Here is a 25806-nt window from a genome sequence, read left to right as displayed (position 1 = left end):
TACTAATGTTATGTTGAAAAAAATGAAATACTGTCATTTTTTTGAAGAGATTAATTATATACATTTTATAAAGGAGACCTTGGAATAGAAGAAAACTAAAAAGTGTAATTAATATCATTAAACACTAAAGAAAAGAAAGCTGAAATATCTTTTTAAATATCATTTGTGGCACACTGACCAAGGCTAGAAATATAGAGGGATATTTCATAATGATAAAAAAAAGTAATTCAACTAGAAAATTGTACTGGTAACTTCAATATATATGAAACAAAATTTAGCAAAAATAAAAATAGAAATACATGTATTTACAACCACATTGGCAAAATTTAAGTATCTCTGTCAATCGTTGATTGATCAAGCTGACAAAAAGATCAATGGAAACATAGATCTGAACGATTCAATTAATAACAACTGTTAGATTCAACCAATAAATTTTCCTGATTGAGACAAAGTCAACACTACAGCAAATGAAAAAGTATACACTGTTTCAAGTTTACCTAGACGATTTATAAATATCAGTATGAGGAAGTCCTAGCTAGAGCAATCAGATAAGAGAAAGAAATAAAGGGGATCCCAGTTGGAAATGTAGAATTCAAATTATCCTTTTATGTAGATGATACAATCTTATATTTGAAAACAACTAAAGACTACGCCAACAAACTGTTAGAACTGATAAACAAATTCAGTAAAATTGCAGAGTCCAAAATTAACATACAAAAATTAGTAGAATTTTTTGATGCCAACAGCAAACAGCTATTTGCAATAGCTACAAATAAAATTAAATATACGGGAATTAACAACCAAAGATGTAAAAGATCTCTACAATAAAAACTATAAAATATTGATGCAAGAAATTGAAGAACATACCAAAAAATGAAAAGGTATTCCATGTTCATGGATTGGAAGAATCAATATTGTTAAAATGTCCATAAGACCAAAAGCAATCTACAGGATCAATGCAATTCCTATCAAAATAGCAATGACATACTTCACAGAAATAGAAAAAAAAATAAATGTATATGCAAGCAAAAAAGACCCAGAATAGCCAAATCTATCCTAGGTAAAAAGAACAAAACTGCAGCAATCACAATATCTGACCTCAAATTATACTACAGAGCCTTAGTAATCAAAATAGCATGGTACTGGCATAAAAACAGATACGTAGACCAATGGAACAGAATAGAGAGCCCAGAAATAAATACAGATATCTATAGGGAATTAATTTTCAACAAAGGTGAGAAAAACCTACATTGGGGAAAGGGCAATCTCTTTAATAAGTGGTGCTGGGAAAACTGGATATCCACATGAAGAACAATTAAACTAGACCCCTATCTCTTGTCATGTAAAACAATAAAATCAAATGGATTAAAACTTAAATCTAAGACCTCAAGCTATAAAACTACTAAAACAAAACACCGGGAAACTCTCCAGGACATTGGTCTGGACAAAAATTCCCCACAAACACAGGCAACATAAGCAAAAATAGACAGGTGGGATACACCAAGTGTAAAAGCTTCTGCACAGCAAAGGAGACAATCAATAATGTAAAGAGACAACCTACAGAACAGGAGAAAATATTTGCTAATTATTCATCTGACAAGAGATTAGTAACCAGAATATATAAGGAGCACACACAACTCAATAGGAAAAATTCCAATTAAAAATAGGCAAATAATCCAATTTAGTAATAGGCAAAAGTTCTGAATAGACATTTCTCAAAGGAAGACATACCAGTGGCATGCAGGTATATGAAAAGGTACTCAACATCATTGATCATCAGAGAAATGCAAATCAAGACTACAATGAGCTATCATGTCATCCCAGTTAAAATGGCTTTCACTCAAATTACAGGAAATAACAAATGCTGGTGAAATGTGGAGAAAAGGGGAACTTCATACACTGTTGGTGAGAAAGTTAGTACAACCACTATGGAAAACAATTTAGAAAACAATTGTCTTCAAAAAAAAACTAAAAATAGAACGACTATATAATACAGAAATCTCACTGTTAGGTACATAACCAAAAGAAAGAAAATCAGTATATGGAAGAGAGATCTATACTCCCATGTGTATTACAGCATTGTTCACAACAGCCAAGGTTTGGAAGCAACCTAAATGTCCATCAACAGACAAATGGATAAAAAAAAAGTGGTACATATGTACATTTCTTACTATTCAGCCATAAAAAGAATGATATCCTGTCTTTTGCAAAAACATGGATGGAACTGGAAGTCATTATGTTAAGTGAAATAAAGCAGACACAGAAAGACAAACTTCACATGTTCTCACTTACTTGTGGGATGTAAAAATCAAAACAATTGAACTCATGGATATAAAGTAGAAGGATGATTGATTATCAGATGCTGGGAAGGGTAGTTGGGGGGAGTGGGAGGGATGCGTATGGTTTATGGGCACAAAAATGTAGTTAGATACAATGATTAAGATCTAGTATTTCAGAACACAACAGGGCAACTATAGTCAACAATAACTTATCATACATTTTAAAACTAAAAGAGTATAATTGGATTGTTTGTAACACAAGGAAAGGATAAATGCTTGAGGGAATGGATTCCCCATTTACACTAATGCTATTATTGCATGTTGTATTTGTGTATCAAAGTATCTTATGCATGCCACAAATGTATACATCTATTATGTACCCACTAATTGCTTTTTTAAAAAAGTATGAGCATGACAGGGCATAGAAAGTAAATCTCAGCAAATTACAAAATATGGTAATCGATTAGAAATTATCCATCCACAGTGGAATTAACCTATTCATCAATAACAGGCAAACAACATAAAAATCATCAATGATTAGAGTTAAGCAGCATACTTCAAAATAATCTAAGTGGCAAAGAAACCACAATGGAAGAGATAATATTTTGAATTGAATAATAAAGAAAATACAGTGTTTTAAAATTTGTTAATTAATTATTAGAGGAAAATTTTTGCCTTGAATGCCTATAACAGAAAGCCTGAAAATCATTTCTATAAATATGTAACTTACGATGCTACAAAAGTTAAACAGAAAAAAGTATTAGGAAAATAAAGATATATAGAAATATGTTCATAACCACCTTAATATATGCTTCTCATAACCATTAGCAGAAATAAAGACCAAATGGCCATTAAGGCTACATTAATATGTTGTGGTGTATTCTTTTTTTTTTTTTTTCTTTCTTTCTTTCTTTTTTTTTTTCTGAGGCAGAGTTTCACTCTTGTCACCCAGGCTGGAATACAAAGGCACAATCTCAGCTCACCGTAGCCTCCACCTCTCAGGTTCAAGCAATTCTCCTGCCTCAGCCTCCCAATTAGCTGGGATTACAGGTGCCCGCCACCATGCCCAGCTAATTTTTGTATTTTAAGTAGAGATGAGGTTTCACCATGTTGGCCAGGCTGGTCTTGTACTCCTCACCTCAGCTAATCCACCCACCTCAGCCTCCCAAAATGCTCAGATTACAGGCGTGAGCCACCGCGCCTGGCCTGTTGTGGTGTATTCTTGCAATGAATTGTAGAAAGAAATGACAATTAATATACTGATGCTATACATAACAATTGGATGAATCATGCAAATGATAAAGGTGAATGAAACACAAAAGCACACTCAAATTGCTCTAATTCAGCTTACAACGTGTTAAGTGTAGCCAAAACTAATGTGTGGTAACAAATCAGTTTATTAACTAGCTCTGAAGCCTTAATAACTGAGGAACTGGGCTTCTGTTATGTTTGGAAACATAATTCTTGATCTTTCTGTTTACATAAAATACTCATGAAGTTGTCCAATTATAGTTCACTTGTGCATTATTTTGCATATATTTTATACTTCAAATAAACATGTACATACTATAATTCAATAAAAATGCTTCCTTAAAGCGAACACTAATAATTTCCACTATTCTCATGGATCTGTATTTCAAATACTGTATTTTAAGGCAGATAATGTCAAACAGATCCTCTAAATCTGGGAAAAAAATCTCTGTAGCTTTGTTGGTTACACAATAGGACATGAAAAGAAACTTATTTGTATTATATAGTCTACTCATGTAGTTGTATAATAAATAAGGACTATATAATTTACTGAATTACTTTGAAATCAAGTTAATGATTATCCCAATGTGGTCTATTTACAATGAGGTCCAGTATTTCCAATTAGGTTGAGTAGCTCTCATGATGTGAAAAAAAGCACTGCAACTTTCAGACATTCAGTTTGCTCCTCTATCCTTTAACAATTAGTATGTTTTGAGGGTGAGAAAGCGCTTAACAATTCTCTAACCTTCTACACCAAAGAATATATACATAAAATATTTTTCTATGTAGGAGCAAGCACCATTTCAAGGGACACAAAACAGGCTATTTCAGCATCGCCTCTGCCTTCACAGCCCTTGCCGATCAAGTAAGTGGAGCCTGCTGTTTACATTGGTTTATTCACTACAGGGAGGGGTGGTTTCCAGTTGATGTGTGTGATTGCTTTTCTGTATACAATTTAAACCCTGGAATTTTGTAGCTTTTAAACGGCAACCTAAGGTAGATTATGTCTTCCCCAGTAAGCCTGCCAATTTCAGTCTTTTTGAGAGGATAAGAGATAAGACACAGGGGTGAGAACCAGGGGGAAATCATCAAAGAAGTGTAAAGAGAGCCAGGGCAGAGAAAAGAGGAGTGAAAAATAGAGATCACAGGGAAAATATTCTTGTTATGCATCAGCTCTTTCTTAAGTGGGTAAGTATGTTTTCAACTTCAAATCCTGTGTTGAATCAAATACTCTTCTCAGAGCTGTGTTTCCTGCTGATGATATTCTTGCTCCAGACTCCTGTTCCTGCTGAGTGAGTTTTGCATTTTTATAAGGGCTGATTATAAAATGAGTGGCCTTAAATCTGTTGCTACCAAGGGATGCCTGCTAACGGGTTTAGTCTGAATTATTGTAATAGTAGGATAAATAGGTCCACTCAACCATGTGTTTATACCTTTCTTCGTTTCATTTTATATCTTATTGACAAAACGGTGCCAGATTGTCAGGATTCACAGCAAATTATTTGGTATTTAGGATTCTCTAGTCCTACATGTTAATACCCGAAATTTCAAGAGCATGTTATTTTTCTGAACAAGCGAAAATATGTCTAAAAACAAGGTATTTCAAAAAATGTGGAATTACTTTTTTCCTTTAAAGCGCTCAGCTAAAATGATTTAATGTTCTTTGTGGTTGATGTGCTCTCTTAAATCTGCCTTTTATTTCTATGGAAGGTGTCACATAGCAAAGTGATAAATACAGTTACTGAGATGTTAACTGTACAGTAATTCACAACTCAAAGAAAATAATAAGTTAAAATAGTAAAGGATGAACAATGGACCAGGTAGGCTTCAAGATGGGTAATGAGTACAATTTGGATTGATTTTCGAATTGGTGGCCGCGTACACCAATCTCTCCAACAATGGTTAGTGATAATAAGATTAGCCTTCCCATATTTTTTTCTGCATGATAGTGTTTGTCACAGTGCTTATTTCAATTGGAATGTGGAGAAACATCAATGTCCTGCTACATTACTGCCAAGGCAAGGGTGAAAAATGGGCAGAAGATTCTTGTCCCCTTCCTCTCTTCTTGTATCAGCAGGTAAAATTTCACATAGCACATTGCAGAATTAATGATCTTAATAACATTTTAAAATTAAAATCTTAATGTGAAAAAAATCAATTTCTTAAAATGTATTAGTATTTCTTACTCTATGATATAGCATATATCCCTTACCATATTAGGACACATTCATTCGTCTCTGTATTTTATTCTCGTCTCATCACCTGCTGCAAAGCCAAAATATTCCACAGGTTCCAACTTCTCCATGTTCTTGAAAATGGCATAATTTCCACTTTTCTCCTATGTTGAGTACCCCTAAACACTTCTAAAAACTTGGCTTAACTGTATTCTCCCATTTAACAAAGCCAAAATATTTCCACGTAGTATTTCTATTCACTCTAACCATTGAATTGATTTCATTAGTTTCCATTATATCGTTCATTTTTTCAATGTCCTGTAATGTAATTTTTGTCATAAATCAGTTGTTCATCTATGTGAGAAACTACATCTCAAATATCTTTATTGTTCCATTGCTATATTTCCTTGGGCTTTTATTAACACTCTAACCTTTATTTGAGAAAAAAAAAAAGCCCTTTTATTTGAAAATTCAGAATAAAATTTCCAACTGTTGTTCTTCATGACTTTCATGGCTCTTCTTGGCTGGCATATACTTTGCATTCTACATGTTTTAGAAACAATGTGTATATTTTTCGATATATTCAGATTTTCTTTGAGATTAAATTGACACTAGGTCAATTTAAGGAAGATTGATGTCTTTATAGTATTGCATCTTTCAAATAATTAATGTAGAAAATATATGTATCTTTCTTAATAAAGGAATTAGACTGTGTATTTTGTATAAGTATACTACAGAAGTTTTGCACATTTATTAGGTGTATTTTATTAAATGATTTTTTCTAGCAATATTTCTTGCTTTAAAGCCTTCTCATATATTATGATAGCTACATCAACTTTAGTCAGTGTGGGTGTGCCATACTTTTCAATTTTTTGACTTTCTTGCATGTAAAATATGTTTCTTATAAGTGAAAATTTTTAATGTAAGATGAAAGCCTTTGTCCTTGAGTACTTAATACTTATGCATGATTTATATTTCTGACATATTTATATTCAAATCTATTATTTCAGTATATTATTTTTATTTCTTTATGTCCTATGTACTTTTATTTCTTACCTTTCCTGATTTCATTATTTTTTATTCCATCTATCTCTCATAGTTTTTTGTTTAGTGACTATTTAATTGATACTATTTACTTGCTTTATATATTAAAATATAATTAGTTCCTTTGCCGCTTCTCTATTTTTTTTTTGCAACCCCTCAGCTTAGGTACTTCTTCTAACACATATTTTCTGTGTGTTATAATCCAAAACATATTATTGTTTCAATTATTACACGTTTTTGTTGTCACTGATACAATTTTTATTTAGATATACCCACACATTTATATTTCCTCTTGCTCTGCATCCCTTTATCTCACATCTAAAATTCTATCTGGATTATTTTTCTTCTGATTAAAAAATAAAAAACGCCTTGAAATTTCCTTCAGCATAGATCTATTGAAGAAAAAGTTATTGCTCTTATCTGTGTGAAAATGTATTTTATTTATTTCATCTCCTTGTCTTTTTAAGCATATTTTCTCAATATATTGCATTCTGTTAGTGGTTATTTTCATTCAGCATTGAAAAATTTTCATTATACGGTTTTCCAGCTTCCATTGTTTCTGCTGAGAGATCAGATCAGACGTTGTTCTTATTACAGGCCTTAGGTGGACCATTGATCCTGTGAAGGCAATATATGTTTTCTATTTGGCTAATCTTAACACTTTATATTCTCTTTGTTTTTGTGTGCTTATAATTTGATATGCCAAGGTGTGATTTTTTGCTTTAATTTGCTTCAGATTTATGGTTACTCTTGATTCTCGATTATCTTCAGTGTATTTTAAAATATTTTCAGCTACTGTTTTTGTTTCAAAAAGTTGAGAGACTGCCCCATTGTCTCTCCGGTTTCATTATGGCAATGCAGTTACAGATATTTTAAATTTAACTGTAGTATACACCAGTTTTGAACATGCAGGCTTCATTATGGATATTCCTTCCAGCCTATCTTCTAGGTCACTAATCATCTCTTCCATTGTTTAATCTCTTATTCCAGTTTTTATTTTTTCTTCATTTGCTTATTGTATTTTTCAATTCCAAAATTTATGTGATTCTTCACTCTAATTGTCATCTTTCCAAAATACTCCCCTAACACTTAATTTTTTGACCCTATCAATTAGAAATATAATAATTTTTATATATGTGTGTATATATATATAATTATTATTATTATTATTTTTTGAGATGGAGTCTCACTCTGTCATCCAGGCTTGAGTGCAGTGGCGCAATCTCAGCTCACTGCAACCTCCACCTCCCGAATTCAAGCGATTCTCCTGTCTCACCCTCCACAGTAGCTGGGAATAGAGGTGAGTGCCACCGCACCTGGCTAATTTTTTGTATTTTTAGTAGAGACAGGGTTTCACCATGTTAGCCTGGATGGTCTCCATCTCCTGATCTCATGATCCTGCTGCCTTGACCTCCCAAAATGCTGGGATTACAGGCATAAGCCACTGCGCCCGGCAAATATTTATATTTAATACCTGTATTATCTGCTTTTATATGGATATCTTCTATTGTTTGGTATTTGTTCTTGTTTCTTTTTCGATTATACCTTGTCATTACACAATTCTACTTATTTTTAAAGCAGTACCAGATATACAATCTGACACATTATAAAGATATTTTAAGACTCTGAATAATGCCATCTCCCTTCAAAAATGATTTTTGTTTTGGGCAGGAAGCTGGGCTCCAGTTGGTTCACTTCAGGGGTGCTCAGTCTTTTGGCTTTCCTGGGCCACATTGGAAGAAGAATTGTCTTGGGCCACATATAAAATACACTAACACTAATGACAGTTTATGAGCTTAAAAAAAGTTGCAAAAAAAAAATCTCATAAGTGCTTTAAGAAAGTTTACAAATTTGTGTTGGGCCACATTCAAAGGCATCCTGATCCACATGTGGCCTGCAGGCTGCAGGTTGGACAAGCTTGCTTTAAACCAATAAATGATTGAGTGTTTTAAGCTAGGTTATTAACAGTTCACCTTATTAGTAGGCTTTACCCCTTTAAGGCTCTAACTAAAGTCATGGATTCTTACCAATTCCTTACTTTTCTTAGGTCCTGTGAACTTCAGGGTTTTTTTATTTTTTAATTTTCTTAGTTTTTTTGAAATTGATAAAAGCCAACTGAATTTCTATAAAACAATTTTTTAAATACATAGTACTATAGAGTGAAAAATGCAATGATTTCTCGGTTCCTTACTATTGTTATACCTTCACTTCTAAATCTGAGCCCTGCCAGTTCTCTCTGCCTTGGTATTCTTTCCAATAACTTTTAAAAAGTGCTTACACACAAAGAGACACATTTTATTCATTTAAGCCTATTGTCCTCAGTTTAGTGGGGTTTTCAAAAAGAACATAGTCCAACATTACCAAAAGTGAAATCTTATCAAATGTGGTCAATATGTTGCTTCATGATTCTGCTATTGACTAACTTTCATTGAATTGTTTTTTAATTAATTTCTTTACTTATTTTATTGTTAGCTGATCTTCAGAGATGACTTTTAAATTTTTATTATATTTTTAAAAAGAGTATTATATGTGGTGGCATGGTTTTAGAAGCTTTATTAGTATGTTTAATAATTTTTAATAATAAATCATTATTAATTACTGAAGTGATGTATTTTTTCCTAGTCATGCTTTCCAAGTGTACAATCAATCTCAAAGGAATATTTACATTCATTTATGGCCTGTGGATTCTGATCTACTGTGAATGGGTCTAATCTAACTCTTAATAGTTAAAAGAGACTGTGGAATTGGATTTTGATATCCCTCAGAAGACATTAACCCATCAAAACAGAGACTTTGCTTCCTTGTTCTTTCTCTGAGATGGTGGTAGAGTTTTAAGTCTGTTAAACTGAGAATTAAGATCTCTGATTTTCTCAGTTTTCTCAAGCATTTACATTTCCACTGCCAATAGGAAACTAATAGATAACTTAATAGAGCTGTGTTGGGAGATGTCCCAAAAGTTCATATAACCTGAACTGAGTAAGGGTTAATAGTTTGGGCTTTGATAGGCTGTTTCCTGAAGCATGGCAACAGTGCTGAACTCCACAACCTGTGAAATTAAAATTTAACTGGGAAAACTCTTCTATCATGAGATTAATTTTTAATTCTCTAAAAATGAACTGTTATTACTTAAGTAACAAGAATATTTTAAGAACAATTTTAAAGGTTAGTTTTTATACTAAGTTGCAGTACCCTGACACAAGAAGCTATCATGTAAACCTTTTTTTCTTTTCGAATGTGGCATTTAAGTGTTCTGTTTTCTGCATATTTTGAACATTTTAGGCTTGTCACTTCTAAATATTAGACATTTCTGAATGGACACTCTCTTCTTTAGTGTACATTTTCTATATTTGAAACTTCTGGTTCTTTTTCCATTCATCTTCTTTTCTTAGTAATATAATCCTAAATTGAATATGTGCTTATCCAGTATATCACCCAATGTTTCTTCCAAACAGAACTCTAGAGGATTAAAGAAATCGATAACCAAACAATCAAGTGAACAATGTTTATGCTTCAGTACTGCCATTCTTTTGTCTCTGTAGTTTTTTTTAATTGCAACAAGATCTCTAGATTACTTAGCTGCAAGGATTGGCTAGTAACGGTGCTATCCAAGTTTCTTTTTCAGAATCCCAATGAAAAATAATATATTATCTCTCTATGCACATCTGAGTATCCTCTACTTTCTGCAGTTTTTAAATACTGCAAACACAAGTATCCCTTTCTGCCACCAGCTTTCCTGCTCCATGTAGGAATGATTCTTTCATCTGGATTAATATGCTAGTCACTCAGCTCCAGATGAGAAACATGATAAATTGGAAGTGTCCCTGGAAGAACAAATTCAATACTATTCACGAGTTCAAGAGCCTTCATGTTAGTGCTCTGTCTAGTTTAAGGCGAGCTTGATCTTATTCCAAAAATGTCCCCATATCCCCAATAAAACCAGCTCCTCCTTGCTTCATTCTGCCCAACAGGCCTATAAATTCATTTGTGATATGTGGTCTTAAACAAGACCAATTATGATTGTCCTGCATGAACTTGCCTCACATATGTCATCCCCTTTTAAAAAGGCTTCCTTTTCTGCAAAATAAAATGAAGTGCTAGATATAACGGATTTAAACAAATTTAAAGCATTATTATGAATTCTTAAAGTAAATGTTGCTAACGAGCTAGTCACATAGCACCAGAAAAAATAGGAGCAAGGGATAATGGTTTCCAGGAAATAAAGCAATTTAAAATAATACATAGAGTACAAAATTTAGAACTCTGTGTATTTATAGTTTTCAAATTTAGAACTTAGAGAACTCAATGTCTAGAAATAAAACTGATTTTCTATTAATAATTATTTTATTTCTTGATGTTGAGTACAAGATAATAATCACATATAGTGAAAGTAACTGATTTTCTGTTTATTTTTAATTTCTCTATTTTCTTTTACTGGTAACTAGAAAGTGTTAGATGCATTCACACAGAAGATAAAATCTATGTGGAAATAAATGAACAGTCATTTTAAAACAGTATGCTCTAGGGCTGATTTATGGCAATTTAAGATGTTTATCACTCTTTCTTAGTTCTTATTCTCTTTTCATTTTTATATTGTGACAATACAGACCACACAGCTTCTGGGTAGGCATGTCAAAATGCTGGAAGCCCAGACAATATTAGTAATTTATCCTTGGTAATCAGCTTCACACATTCTGCTGAATTCAGTTCACTATAGACTGACTGGTACACAGTGTACCTTGTTATTGCATGTACAATTCGAAAAATTACTTAGCAGAAATAGTCTTTCGCTTGCTGAAAATGTTGGTTTAGTTTGCACTATAAGACATAGTCTATTTGGTTGAAGGAGAATTATTTAATTTTCCTGTAATTAGAATTTATGAAAACCTAAATTTACTGGCATACTATATGTAAATTATCCAAGTGATGTATAGATTGTTGTCAGGTAGCTGACTGGCTAGCTGCCCTGAACCCAACATGGCTACCCTAACACTACCTTTCCTGCTGGACTTCAGGCAAAATCACTCAATATTAATAGCTCAACAGTTCTACAAATCTGTATTTGATTTTGTGCTTTATGAGTCCAGCTGGTTGTTAAAAGTTGAAATAAATAATTTTGCCTAAATTAACAGCATTCTTGACAATCTGTTTTATGATATTTACCCTTGAATCCCACTATGACTGATAAATTGGAGAGGGTTGATTTACTCTGACAGGGGAAGGGAGAGAAGGAAGTGGTAAGAAGGTAACTCGCTAGCTCCAAAGAAAGGAGCATGACTAATCAAAGCCCAAAGTTGATGTTATTGGCCATGTTTTCAGAAACCCTTGATTTACCTAACTACTTATTTCAGCATTTCTTATATATTTTGTGCTTCATAATATGTACTCAAGTTAAAACAAATGTCATGAAATACAGATATATCTGTGTGGAAGGAGATAAAATGAAGAAAGGAACTTAAACAAACAAGAGCCAGAACTTAATGGTTTTGAGAATTCTATCCTCCTCAGAGAATGACTTATGCTAAAATTAAGTAATGGCTTGAACAAAGATCAAATCCAGAATACTGCCAGGAGAATGTGGTTTAAAAAGAAATCTATATCCAGGTGTGGCGACTTATGTCTGTAATCTCAGCACTTTGGGAGGCCAAAGCAGGAGGATCGCTTGAGGCCAGGAGTACCAGACCAGCCTGGGCAACAAAACAAGACACTGTCTCTACAAATTCTTTTCTCTTTTAAATTAGCCAGACATTGTGATGCACACCTGTAGCCCTAGCTACTGGGGAGGCTAAGATGGGAGGATCTCTTCAGCCCAGAAGTTGAGACTGCTGTGAGCTATGATTGCACGACAGTTCTCTAGCCTGAAAGAGACCCTGTCTCAAAAAAAAGAAAGACAGAAAGAAAGAAGGAAGGAAAGAAAGAAAGAAAGAAAAAGAAAGAAAGAAAAAGAAAGAAAGGAAAGCAAGCAAGCTAAGTGTGTAAGTGCAACTCCTTTTTTTCAAACACCTCAAAATGATTACAGGTGGAGTCTTGTGCCTCAGGATCTTCTCAAAGCATGAAACTTGAGAAAGGTTTACCTTGAAGAGATTTGAAGGATGGGGAAGCTGGATTTTGTATAATGGGTAGAATCCCAAGCTCATGATCAAGAAACACTGCTTAAAAGTGCTGTATACTCAGGAACATTCCCAGTTCGGGCTGAAGAATAACAGTCAGTGTGGAATAAGGAGAGGCCTTTGGACCCCGTAATGCTACATGCAGGGAGCCAGCCTGTCTCACCATTATATTTTTGATGTCTAGAGGCAGGTAATGTACTCCTTAGTTTTACAAGTACAGACTAAAAGGATCTGTACTTACCGTGTTATAATTCGCGAACTAGAATAGAGGCAAATTATTCCCATTTGGATCTGATGAATGGAAAGATTCTGAGCTTTCAGATGATGGTATAATGAGAAGAGGTTTTGGGGGACCTGAAGTAGAGGAGTGTATAGTTTCTTTGTGGAAGGAATGTGTCATTAGGAGTTAGAGGGATGACTATGGTAGGTAGCTTCTAACACAGCCCTGTGATCCTTGCCTCCTAGTATTCATGCCCTTGAGAGCCCTGGATTCTATACCTCTGTCTAATAAATAAAATAAGGCAGAAATGATGAATGTCACTCTTAAGATTAGATTATCAAAAGACTGTGGATTCTGTCTTTGGCACTCTTAAATTTTCTTGAGTTGCTTGCCCTGAGAGAAACCAGTTTCAATGCCACATGAAGAAGCTGATGTGAAGGACAGAGAACTGAATAATTAATTAAATAACTAATATTGCTGAATGTTCATTTAAGCCAAAATGATCTATAGATTAACTGTGGTCCCTAACAAAATCCAATGTAATTTTACACAGAAATAGAAAAAAACCATCCTACTGTTTGTATGGAACCAGAAAAGACGCCAAGTAGCAAAAGCAATCTTGAGCAAAAAGAAGAAAGCTGGAGGTATCACATTCCCTGATGTCAAAATGTATTATAAAGCTAATGTAATGGAAACAGCATGGTACTAGCATTAACAAGAGACATTTCAACCAATGAAATGGAATAGAAAGCCCAGAAATAAACCTAGTTATCTTCTATCAATTGATTTTCAACAAAGGTGTCAGAAACTCTCACTGGCAAAATGACAGTCTCTTCAATAAGTGATGTTGGGAAAACTGGATATGCACATGAAAAATAACTGGACCTTTATCTTTTTTTTTTTTTTTGAAACAAAGTCTCACTTTGTTACCCACGCTGCAGTGCAATGGTGTGATCTTGACTCATTGCAACCTCCACCTCCCAGATCCAAGGGATTCTCCTACCTCAGCCTCCTGAGTAGCTGGGATTACAGGCACCCGCAACCATGCTCACCTAATGTGTGTGTGTGTGTGTGTGTGTGTGTGTGTGTGTGTGTTTAGTGGAGACAGGGTTTCACCATGTTGGCCAGGCTGGTCTTGAACTCCTAACCTCACTGGATCTGTCCACTTTGGCCTCCCAAAGTGCTGGGATTATAGGCGTGAGCCACCTTGCCCAGCCGGGACCTTTATCTTATGCCATAGACAAAAATCAAATAAAAATGGATAAAATACTTGTGATAGTTTGGATGTTTATCCTCCTTAAACCTCATATTGAAATTTGACCTATTTATTACCACTGAACTGTACACTTAAAAATGGCAAAGATGGTACATTTTATTTTTTTTAATAGCATGTTGCCTTCACTAACAAATTATTTTTAAAAAGAAATTTGATCCCCAATTTTGGAAGTGGGACCTAATGGAAAGTATTTGGATCATGGAGATGGATCCCTCATGAATGGCTTGGTGCAGTCCTCTTGATAATGAATGAGTTCTTGCTCTTTTAGCTCCTGTGAGAGCCAGTTGTTAAAAAAAGCCTCGCAGCTCTGCCCTTGCTCTCTTGCCAGCTCTTTTACCATAAGAACTCTGCATACTTTGGCTCCCCTTTGCCTTCTGCCAAGTGGAAGCAACCTGAAATTCTCACCAGGAGCAGATGCTGGTGCCATTCTTCTTGTACAGCCTGCAGAACTATGAGCCAAATAAACATCTTTTGTTTATAAATTACCCACTTTCCTTTATAGCAACACAAATTGACTAAGAAAACACTTAAATGTAATACTTGAAACTGTAAAGCTGGTAGTAGGAAACATAGAGGAAAAGTTCACAACATTGGCCTGGGCGATGATTTCTTGAATAGAACTCCAAAACTACAGGCAACAAAAGCAAAAATAAACAAATAAGAGTGCATCAAACCAAAAAGCTTCTGCATGGAAAAGGAAACAAAAGACTGAAGAGACAACCTACAGATAGGGAGAAAATATTGACAAACCATGATTCTGTTAATGAGCTAATATCCAAAATGTATAAGAAATTTCAACTGAATAGAAAGAAAACAAATAACCCTATTAAAAATGGGCAAAGGATCTGAACAGACATTTCTCAGAAGAGGAGATGTGAATAGCCAATGGATACTTGAAAAATCCTCAACACTTCTAATCATAAAGCAAATGTAAATTAAAGACAAAATGAAATATTGCCTCATACCTGTTAGAATGGCTATGATATAAAAGGAATAGTGACACATTGGTGAGGATGTGGAGAAAGAGAACTTTTGTATACAGTTGGTGGGAATGAAAATTAATTTATTTTGGAAAATGGCATAGAAGTTCTTCAAAAAACTAGAAATAGAATTACTATGTGATTCAGCAATTCCACTTCTAGATATATATTCAAATGAACTGAAGTCAGTATGTTGAAGAGAAATCTGCACTCTCTAGCCAAGTGTGGCGGTGCGTGACTGGAGTCCAGATGCTTGAGAAGCTGTCGTAGGAAGATCACTTGAGCCCAGGAGTTTGAGGTTGCTGTGAACTGTGATCATGCCACTGCTCTCCAGCCTGGGCGAAAGAGTGAGTGAGATCCTTTCTCAAAAAAAAAATAATAAATAATATATATATATGTATATATATATACTCTCATGTTTATTTTAGCATTATTCACAACACGAAGACATGGAACCCACCAGACTGTCCTTCATTTCTTTCATTTATTCATGTCTGGCAATGAATAAATGAATGAAAAAAATGATATATTATATATATACATATACACGATAAAATTCTATATAGTCTTAAAATATAAGAAAATCTGTCATTCAGAACAATATAGATAAAACTGGAAGACATTAAATTAAATGAAATATGCCAGGCACAGAAAGACAAATACCATATGATTTTACTTATATGTGGAATCTAAAAAAAAGTCAACCTCATAAAACCAAAGAGTAGAAAGATGGTTACCAGTGGTTGGGGTGGGGCAGGGGAAGAAATGGGGAAAGGGGATATGTTGTTCAAAGGGTGCAAAGTTTCAGTTATACTGGAGGAATAAGTTCTACTGATCTACTGCACTGCATGGTGACCACCATTAATAATAATGGTTTGTATATTTCAAAATTGCAAAAAGAATATATTTTTAACTTTCTCACCACATAAAAATAATTTGATGGAGTGACAGATATGTTAGTTAGCTTAAGTGAATCTTTCTACAGTGTATACATAGATCCAAACATCACATTGTACCCCATAAATATGCATAATATTTGTCGATTAAAAAATAAAAATACGTAAATAAGTAAATTAAAAGAAAAATCTTATATTTATTTGCTACTTAAAATATATTATAAAATTAATTTTGCATGTTTATTTGTGCTTCTTTTAAATATGGCCACTATAGTGTGCTAAATTGTAACTGTTCTTTGTTTAATATTTCTACTGAACTACCTTGGTCTAAAGCATACATTTCCATAAAGTTTAAAAGGGAAAGAATGGAAGTGATGACTTAGTAACGGAAGCTTGCACTTTGTCCAGAAATCAAGAAAGAAATAGAGGACTAGGGCTGTGGCAAAGAGAGGCTAATACAGTGCTTCCTGATACTAATTCATCTTGGCTGTATAGATAACATACAGATTCTTAGATCTCACGCTAGACCTATGAAATCAGCTTATATAAACTCTTCCCTGTTATTCATCTGATTATATTATATTAATCAGCAAGATTTAATAATTAGCAGAGTGTTCCAAATCCAATATTCTATGAACCAAATCTTTTTGAGGTGCTTCAGTGCATATTAGTCTGCTAAACCTGTGAAAACAAAATACCACAGATCAGGTGGCTTATACAACAGACATTTATTTTATCACAGTTCTGGATGCTCAGTATCCAAGATCACAAGTGTCTTCAGGTTAGGTTTCTCTTAGGACCTCTTTCCTTGGCTTGCATATGTCCGCCTGCTTGCTGTGTTCTTACAGTGCCTTTCCTCTGTGTGAGAGCAGCCCTGGTGTTTCTTGATCGTCTTAGAGTGGTATCAGTGATATTAATTTAGAATTTCACCCTTATGACACCACTTAAACCTATTAGGTTGTTGCAGAATAACTGTGGTTTTGCCATTAAAAGTAATGGCAAAACCACAGTTATGTTTGCACCAACTTAATAATTATCTGTTTAATAGTTCTGTCTCCAAATACAGTTGTATTGGGGCTTAGGTCTTCAGCATATGACTGTTGAGGGGACAGAATTTGATCCATAACCACATGTATTTAAAAAGATGTCTTACAAATAACAAACCAAACCAAAAAAGCAAACAAAATCTGACTCTCTCTTCTAATTATTCCATCTGTACAGTGCTTATCATTTACTAAATTTTGCACTAGCTCCATTGTCAATAAGGAAAGACACTTACATTCACTTTTCTACTTACCAGTCATAACTATACTTACTGAATTTTCAATTAATAATGCCTAGTCTCAGGCTGTAAAATGTAGAGTCAAATGAACTTGTCCTACAACCAGCTAATACCTGAGGTTTCTAATCTTTAAATTAACATATTTTCTTTCCTTTTTCTTAAATCAAATGAAATAATACTAGTAAAAGTGCCTTGGAAATATTGCTTCACCTAGAAAGAATTATTGCTAAAATAAATCAATACAAATTTTCAGAAAATGGCTTTGTCATAAGTATATTGCTGTACATTTACTGTTAGAATTGTGTATTAGACTCTGCTATGCATTGCTTTGAAGAAATACCTAAAGCTGGGTAATTTATTTAAAAAAAATGGTTTAATTGCATCACAGTTCTGAAGGCTACACAGGTAGCATAGCTCCGGCATGTACTCAGCTTCTGGTGAGGACTTTGCTTACAATCATGGCAAAAGGTGAAGGCGGAGCTGGCATCTCACACATAGAGAGTGGAATCAAGGGAGGGGAAGATGTCACACTCTTAAACAACCGGATCTTGAAAGAACTCACTATCAGGAGGACAGCACCAAGCCATGGGAAATCTGCCCTCATGACCCAAACACCTCCCTCCAGGCCCCACCTCTAACATTAGAAATTACAATGCAACATGAGATTTGTCAGGGGCACATATTCAAACTATATCACATTGTATTGCTATGTGTGTACATGCATGCATGCATGTGCCCATGATTGCTTGTGAAATGAAGAAGCCTCTTAGGTTGAGTTCTCCACAATCATGTCCCAAATAAGAATTTGCCTTTAAAGGACTTCTTAAGAAACTGCTAGAGGCAAAACTGATAAGTAGGTGAAGGAACTAGGACAGAAAATGAGAAATAGCTGAGCAAATTTGTGGTTTGGCAAAGTCCCAACCTTAGGTACTTCCTGCTTATTGCACTTGCAGGCACAGCAGGTTAGTAGTTAATGGGTAATCCAGAGAGAAGAATAGAGACAATTAGTAGTAAAATACTTAGAAACCAGAGGATGAGTACACAAAAAGAAAAAGAGGGATTAATGTGGATGTGGGTGGAGGACTGAGGTTGGCTTAACTTTGTAGATGACAGTGGAGAATATCTTTCTTGACTTGGAACGGCACTAACTAATCATGCCCTTCCCACTTAGCAATGCAGCATTGTTCTTTACTCAAATCTAGATGAAAAGGTTTAAATACAAATATTCTCAAAGAAAGATGAGAAGCTGACTAGAATATTGGTGCAAATTTTCCTTCTACCAGATTCTTTTAGATTCTTTCTTCACATACACAAAAGATGGAGACTGAAAAAGAGAGGAACATTAAAGGAGTAAGGCTTTCCCAAGCAGCAGTGTCTTCACAATTTGCCTGGAATTTTTTGGTCTCATTTATCATTAATTATGGATATGGAAGTATTTTATTTATGTTGTTGGTTGTCTTTGCTGTTTCACACCACAGTTGACTTTTAGTGTGCATTTTGCACTAAAATTCTTTGCTAAGAAGAAATTCAGAGGAAGTTTAAAATGCACACTCAAATTAAGTCATATTATTCATGATAGATTCAATAATTAAAGGAATTGCAAGGTAGATTATAGTCTTAGGTTTTCTTTAAAATCTAAATGCTAAATTCAATAAAATGTCTTCATTTTGATATGATCTGTTTTCCACAAAGTATCCATAGTCTGCTAAGCATAGAATGTTAGCGTTGAGGCTTTTTCGTTTCCGTAATTTGGCAAGTGGGAGGGACTGGTGCCCAGCAGTTTCTTCACTCCTGTAGCTTGGTGAGTGGAAAAGAGTGTTACAGCTCTTTTACTCCCACCACCTGCAGTTCAATGAGTGAGAGCGTTACAGCTCTTTTACTCCTGTAGTTTGGCAAGTTCCAGGTTCTTGTCCTGCAACCAAGAGGAATAAGGTAGGTGGACACCAGAGAGTGAGTAAGGCAAAGTAGAATTTTATTGAGTGACAGAAAGAAAGCTCTCAGCAGCAAGAGGGGGCCCAAAAGTGGGTTGTCGTCTGTGAGGCTGAGTCCAGGATTTTGATGGGCTTGGGATGGGGGAAAGTGTGCTGATTGGTCCAGGGGTGGGCTTGGATAAGGCAACATTTAACTGGTTGAAAGACATCATTCAGAAGGAACCATCTGAGAGAGAGTGATTAAGACAAGTATAAAAGTTCTCACTCTGGTCATGGACTTTATCTGAAACTAGCAGATTGGCTTTCAGGCTTTCGTGTTTGGCCTGAAGGTCAAGTTTCTGGACCTGCCCTGTCTGCCTAGGAATTTGTCTGTCTCCTGTCACTATCATTAGTCAACTCATAAATGAACAAAATGGCTGAGTTTTTGTAAAGTCAAGAATAACCCACAATGGACTAAATAGGTTTCTGCCAAATTCATTGGTTGAAATCCTAACTACCGCTGTGATGGTATTAGGAGGTAGGGCATTTGGGAGGTAATTAGATCATGAGTGTGGAGCTCTCATGAATGGGATTAGTGTTCTCATACAACAGGGCCCAGAGTTCTCTCTAGCTCTTTTTTTTGTTCTTTTGTTTTTGTTTTTTTTTTGTTGTTTTTTTTTTGCCTTGTGAGGGCACAACAAGAATGCACCAGTTGGCATCTTGGAAGAAGGTCCTTACTAGATCATGACCATGCTGGTGCCCTGATCTCCAACTTCCAGCCTCCAGAATGTAAGAAATAAATTTCTGTTGTTCATAAGCCACCCAGTCTATAGTTACATTGTTATAGCTGCAGGAGCTTACTAAGACAATATGATAAACTTATTTTTAACCATTATCTTAGTTACACATTCAAATAATAAAGTCAATATTTTTCTTTTAACCTCCAGACACTTTTTCAGTGGGGGATCTTTTAAAATATAAAACAATGGGCTCAATTGTTAACCTGAAAAGAACTAAACTTTTTTATTGTGTGTCCAGAATTTTTGTAATTTTCATGTTCAGATTTAGTTGAAATGGTATTGTGATTTATTAACTAAAATAATTTCATTCATAAAATTAGAAAAGTATATTAAAGAATATTCTAGTTGATTATGTTGGTTGATATAAATGGAAATCCACTGAAATCTTTCTCAAAAAAAGAAAGATTTCATGTATATGAAAACTCATCTCCTGAACTTCAAAGTACAGGTCTCAGAGATTAGAGCTGGAAAGTAGGAACTGAGTGACTCCAACTTTCAGTGTCTAAGTGGTTTCTCTTATTTTTTTTTCTATCTGCATTAGCCTTGTATATTGCCCAATATTGTCCCTTATCCTGACTTTACATAATCATTGTTTCCCTTGAATAGTCATTTTCTATCAGCAGTCATTGCTGTGTCTCAGTACAAATACTAAAGAATGAGGAATTTTACATCTTGACTCTGAATCAAATGTCCCTCATTGGTTCTATCAGGTAAGCTGGAGGCATAGATTTGGCCACATAGCCCTAACACTCCTTAATTTATTTTTTATTTCCCCTTGATACAAAAAGATGTGAAAGATTACCATGGATCAACAGTCACACAAAGCTATAGATTCATTTCTGACCCAGAGAGACCTGAAAGACATATCTAACTACAGGAAGGGTACAGAGTCAATTCTTTCTTAAGTAAAAGCCTAACTGCAGTTGTCCTTAATGTACTTTTTTATATTTCACTTTTTAAATAATTTGGAAAATACATTTTTAATTCCTATGTCAAGTACCCAGCAGGTATTATTATTGGTACATTATTCTCTTAAAGTGCATTGAAAGCCAGTGAACTAATATCTGTCCTAGCTTTCTATAATACCTGCTCCATTTCAGTCTGATGGAATGTAAAGCTACACCCTGAATTTTTATAGCATAAGCTTCAATTGATACAAATATCAATAACATATAACTGAAATATAGATAATGAAGACTTTTTATATTTTCTCTTATAATGTCAAAAGACACATGAATTGATATATTCTTACATCAAAAAGATCTATTTCATTATCTCCTAGAAACATGTTAATATCTTTGTCTGTTGTTTCAAATATAAAGAAAGAAGTTTAGCTTTGGTGAACAGCTTTCCTTATAGAGTGCTTTAAATCATACAGTGTTAATTAAATTTATATTTGCTACTTTTATTTAAAGAACTCCATAGCAGTAGTAAAGGGTAGTTGGATTTTTATACTTTTTTTTTAACTGGCCTCAAAACTTTCTTGAGAAGATGGTGAGCTTTTATCAGGACTTTTTAAAGAAACTGTATAATTTATTTTCCTACTTTTGATTATATTGGCTAATATAATACAAGCCTGTAAAATAAGAGTATTTGGGCTTCTTGGTAAAATGGAATAGAATTATATTACTTTTCTTTAGTACAGGATGAGATTTAATTGTGTTCACTTCGTAAAGATTTGCAATTTGAAGATAAAATCAAGGACAAAGACATAGTAAGTTTCAGAAAATACATTTTATTTAATTTATTTAATTCATTGAGCTACATAGTCATGTATTCTCTGATAATCTTAACAAAATTTAAACTGCCTCTTCTCTAATGGCCTAAAAAAAGTTTCAAGAACAATATTTCAAAAATGGATATTTGGATAAATGTCCATTTTAAACAGTCAACATCTTGTGTTTGAGATGATAAATTACTTATATGACTGATGGCTTACTTCTTCCTTGTAAATTTATACTCAGCTGTTACTTTATTGATTTGTTTAAGGAATGCTTAAATATTAATCCCTTTATGTTCAATTCTGATAGAACTTGTAATGCTCTTGTATCTATTTCAAATTAACAAGGAACTTTTTTCCCAAATTTCACACAAAGAGCCTAAGTGACTACTTTCTATTTTTTCTGAAAGAATAACTGCTAATTAAATGGGGGGAAAATCCTCACAACTTATCCCAGTTAAAACCATTTCTTTTTAAATTTAGATATTTACTTACTAGGCAGGTTTTACAAGATCGTGAGGCTAGATCAAACCATATGCCTGGGAGAACTATACAGTTGGGTATTTCTCAGATTGGTTTTATACTGGGAGATAAATACAGACTATATTGGATTCTCTGAAAGTCATGATGCAGCTTAGATGAACATTACATGATACTACTCTTCTTTTTCCCCTGAGTCAGCCTCTCCGGAAATTTCAACAAGCTGTTCTACTGGCCTCTATACAGAGCTTGGCAGGGGTTACAGCTAGCAGTATGCAGCAGCTGAAGTCATTTCTGTTTGATAGAATCCATAAAGCCAAACACTGTAATAGCTTTCCTGATGGAATTTTAGTGGGAAGCTCTTTGTCTTGTTACCATTGCCATTTACACTCAAGCTGGACCTTCACCTGTGGGGAATGATCATGATGCTCTGTGGTCTCTGTTTCCACCTGTGACCCCTGATCAACTGTAGAGTGGCAATTTTTCCTCAAAGTGAATTTGATACTGGGCAAAAATGCTGTCAGAGAAAGTTCTCATTCTCTAAGGACCTCTCTGAATTGTAGCAGTGGCCTTCTAGAGTAACAAAAGGCAAGCTCCTAAGTTACGGGATGCTTTTTTCCCTGCTCTAACCTTTAGGGTAGGCCATTGGAATGAGTGTATAATCTACAGTGGCCACCTACAACTTCAGAATAACATGCTAGAGCAGAAAAGAATATAACATTGGAATAATTTGGATCTTCTCTTTCCTTCCTAGGCTTGATTTTAGCTTTATATATGTTCTTCTTGTAATTGAACCAAAGGTAATGTTCAGCAGTGTTTTGGGAAGTTTTATTCTGAAAATTTAAAATTGTTCCCTGAGAAATCCTTGTGACTACTTTAAGTTCAGAAGCATTCAAAAAACATTAGCTTAGACTACATTCCATTTGAATAACTGATTACCCCAATGTAAAATAAAATTAAATACAATAGTATTTAATACTATGAACCTTCAAGGCATGTATTTCTAAGTTCACAATGTTGTTTTGAGGCTTTAAATCACATCTGATATTGCAATGATGCCCAGGTCCAAGAAGCTCTGTGAACTGGGTCATGCCAGACCACGTTAAAAAAAAATGGTTTAAGTAGAACATGCTTTATTTTCTAAAAGGTTTACATATAATTATATATATAATATTTAAATATATATAATAAATTATATGTGTGTGTGTATGTGTTTGCATACTTTTTTTAAAAAGAGTTTATTCCTGGTCACCATGAAATCAGTTTTAATGTCACCACATTTCACTTAATATTTTATTAGGGCAAATTCAATGAGCAAAGTTTAGATCTGGCAATGCTGTTTGATATTATAAATATTGGCTTGACTTAATTGAAAGTTATATGTACATATCCAAAAAAGTAGAATTCAACCCAGTTTTATTACACTGGCAGTAGAGTAATGGATCAAATATAATAGCATAAAATCTGAGTTTTGCGTGGGTGGCAAATTGGCTATGCAATTAATGGATAAAAGTTCTAAAATACAACAAAATTGATCAATATGATAACTGACCATTGGACCAACTATTCTATTTATAAAGTTAAATGAAGAAATATTGATAACATGTCACAGAAGTGCAGGAAAATTTAGTATACTTACGTAATTTTAGAAGAAAAATAAAGCTGAAATTTCATGTTAAATCTAAATAATTGAAAATCGATTAAATTATTCAAATCAAAGACAACTGATAATAAAACTGAAATATTGGCCGTGGGCAGTGACTCACGGTTGTAATCCTAGCACTTTGGGAAGCCGAGGCAGGCGGATCACGAGATCAGGAGATCGAGACTCTCCTGGCTAACACGGTGAAACCCCGTCTCTACGAAAAATACAAAAAATTAGCCGGGTGTGGTGGCGGGTGCCTCTAGTCCCAGCTACGCAGGAGGCTGAGGCAGGAGAATGGAGTGAACCCGGGAGGCGGAGCTTGCAGTGAGCAGAGATCTCGCCACTGCCCTCCAGCCTGGGCTACAGAGAGGGACTCCGTCTCAAAACAAAACAAAACAAAACAAAACAAACAAACAAAAAAAACTCTGAAATATCAGCATGAGAGATAAGTCTATTTTATGTTTTAAACAAAAAGCCCAAAATTAAAAATTCTAAATATGGACCTGAACATTTGCCAGTTCATTTTACAAATGTTAAAGTTACTAAATTATTATAATTATTGAAATTAAATATAAGTTAAACTTATGCCTGAGTATTATATTGTAGATTTACCAAAAAAAGTTCTACCACTACTTAGAATAAATATAGAACTATAACAATGATGCTATATTTGTTATGAAATAGCAAGTAATAGTAAAACATAAATTACTTTAAAAATGTGTAAAAACTCATTGTTCAAGGTTTAACCCAACTTTACCTTACTTTAAGCTGCTTGTCACTAGGGGAGAATGATAATTAGAGGGAAATATTATTAAAATAATTTTACTAATATTAGTGAATGTAGTAACAATAAAAGTCTGTCTCCCAACATGACTATCTCTATATTCTTTTTTTCATCATCTCCAATCACCCCTCTTTTATCTCACAGAAAATGACAATACTGCAAAAGCTTAAAATCCTTCTTTTGAGTTACTTAGAGCTGTATTCTCAATCTCTCAGTCTTTCCAAGTCCCAAAGACATATTTCTACCCTCATATGCATTTCAATAACTACTTGCTAAAGTCCCATCTTTCATAATTTAAGAATCTATGCCAGGAATTACGTTGAATATAGAAAATGCTCCCATCTCTCCCTTCTTAAATATTTTGAGTTTTAAAGAATGGGAAAAACTAGAATTTGCCCCTAATCCACAGAAATATCATATAATAATATTCTTCCATTCAATTTGTATCCTCTGAATCCTTTCCTGAGTAAAAGCGGGTGTATATGGTAGCTTCATAGCATTTGTGAAGTTATTCTTTTTAAATTTCATTTACTTTGACCATTAAATATCGAGAAAAATTTTCATATTGCTAGCTTGAGGAAGGCGTGGGAAGAGTCCAGGGAAATCACATTATTTATTCTTCTCTTGTTTCTTTCAAGATAAACTCTTAAGCTTTGGTTTGAAGCCTGTGGGCTATCATACACCTGACCACACTTATGTCTGAATTTACCCTGTTTCAGATTCCCTAAGATTCTTGAATCTATAAATATAAGTCCCTCACTAAATATGGAAACATTTCAGCTATTATTCCTTACATGTGTTTTTTTTTTCTGCCCCATTCTCTTTCTTCCCCTCTGAAACTCAAATTCCATGGATGTTAGATATTTTGAAATTATTTCATCTATCTTTGAGGTTCTGTTAATTATTTTTCTTCAATCATGATTCTCCGTTTTCTTTATATTGGATGTTTTCTGTTGAC

The 25806-nt window shown here is 34.1% G+C and overlaps 1 pseudogene; it reads left to right on the top strand.

The window, feature by feature from the left end:
* LOC100971904 (transcription factor Sp3-like) overlaps positions 1 to 25806 on the top strand; it is a 44647-nt pseudogene that overhangs the window by 5630 nt on the left and 13211 nt on the right.

The sequence above is a fragment of the Pan paniscus genome, chromosome 14, assembly GCF_029289425.2.
Source record: "Pan paniscus chromosome 14, NHGRI_mPanPan1-v2.0_pri, whole genome shotgun sequence".
Lineage (NCBI taxonomy): Eukaryota > Metazoa > Chordata > Mammalia > Primates > Hominidae > Pan > Pan paniscus.
This window is presented reverse-complemented; position numbering and strand designations above follow the sequence as displayed.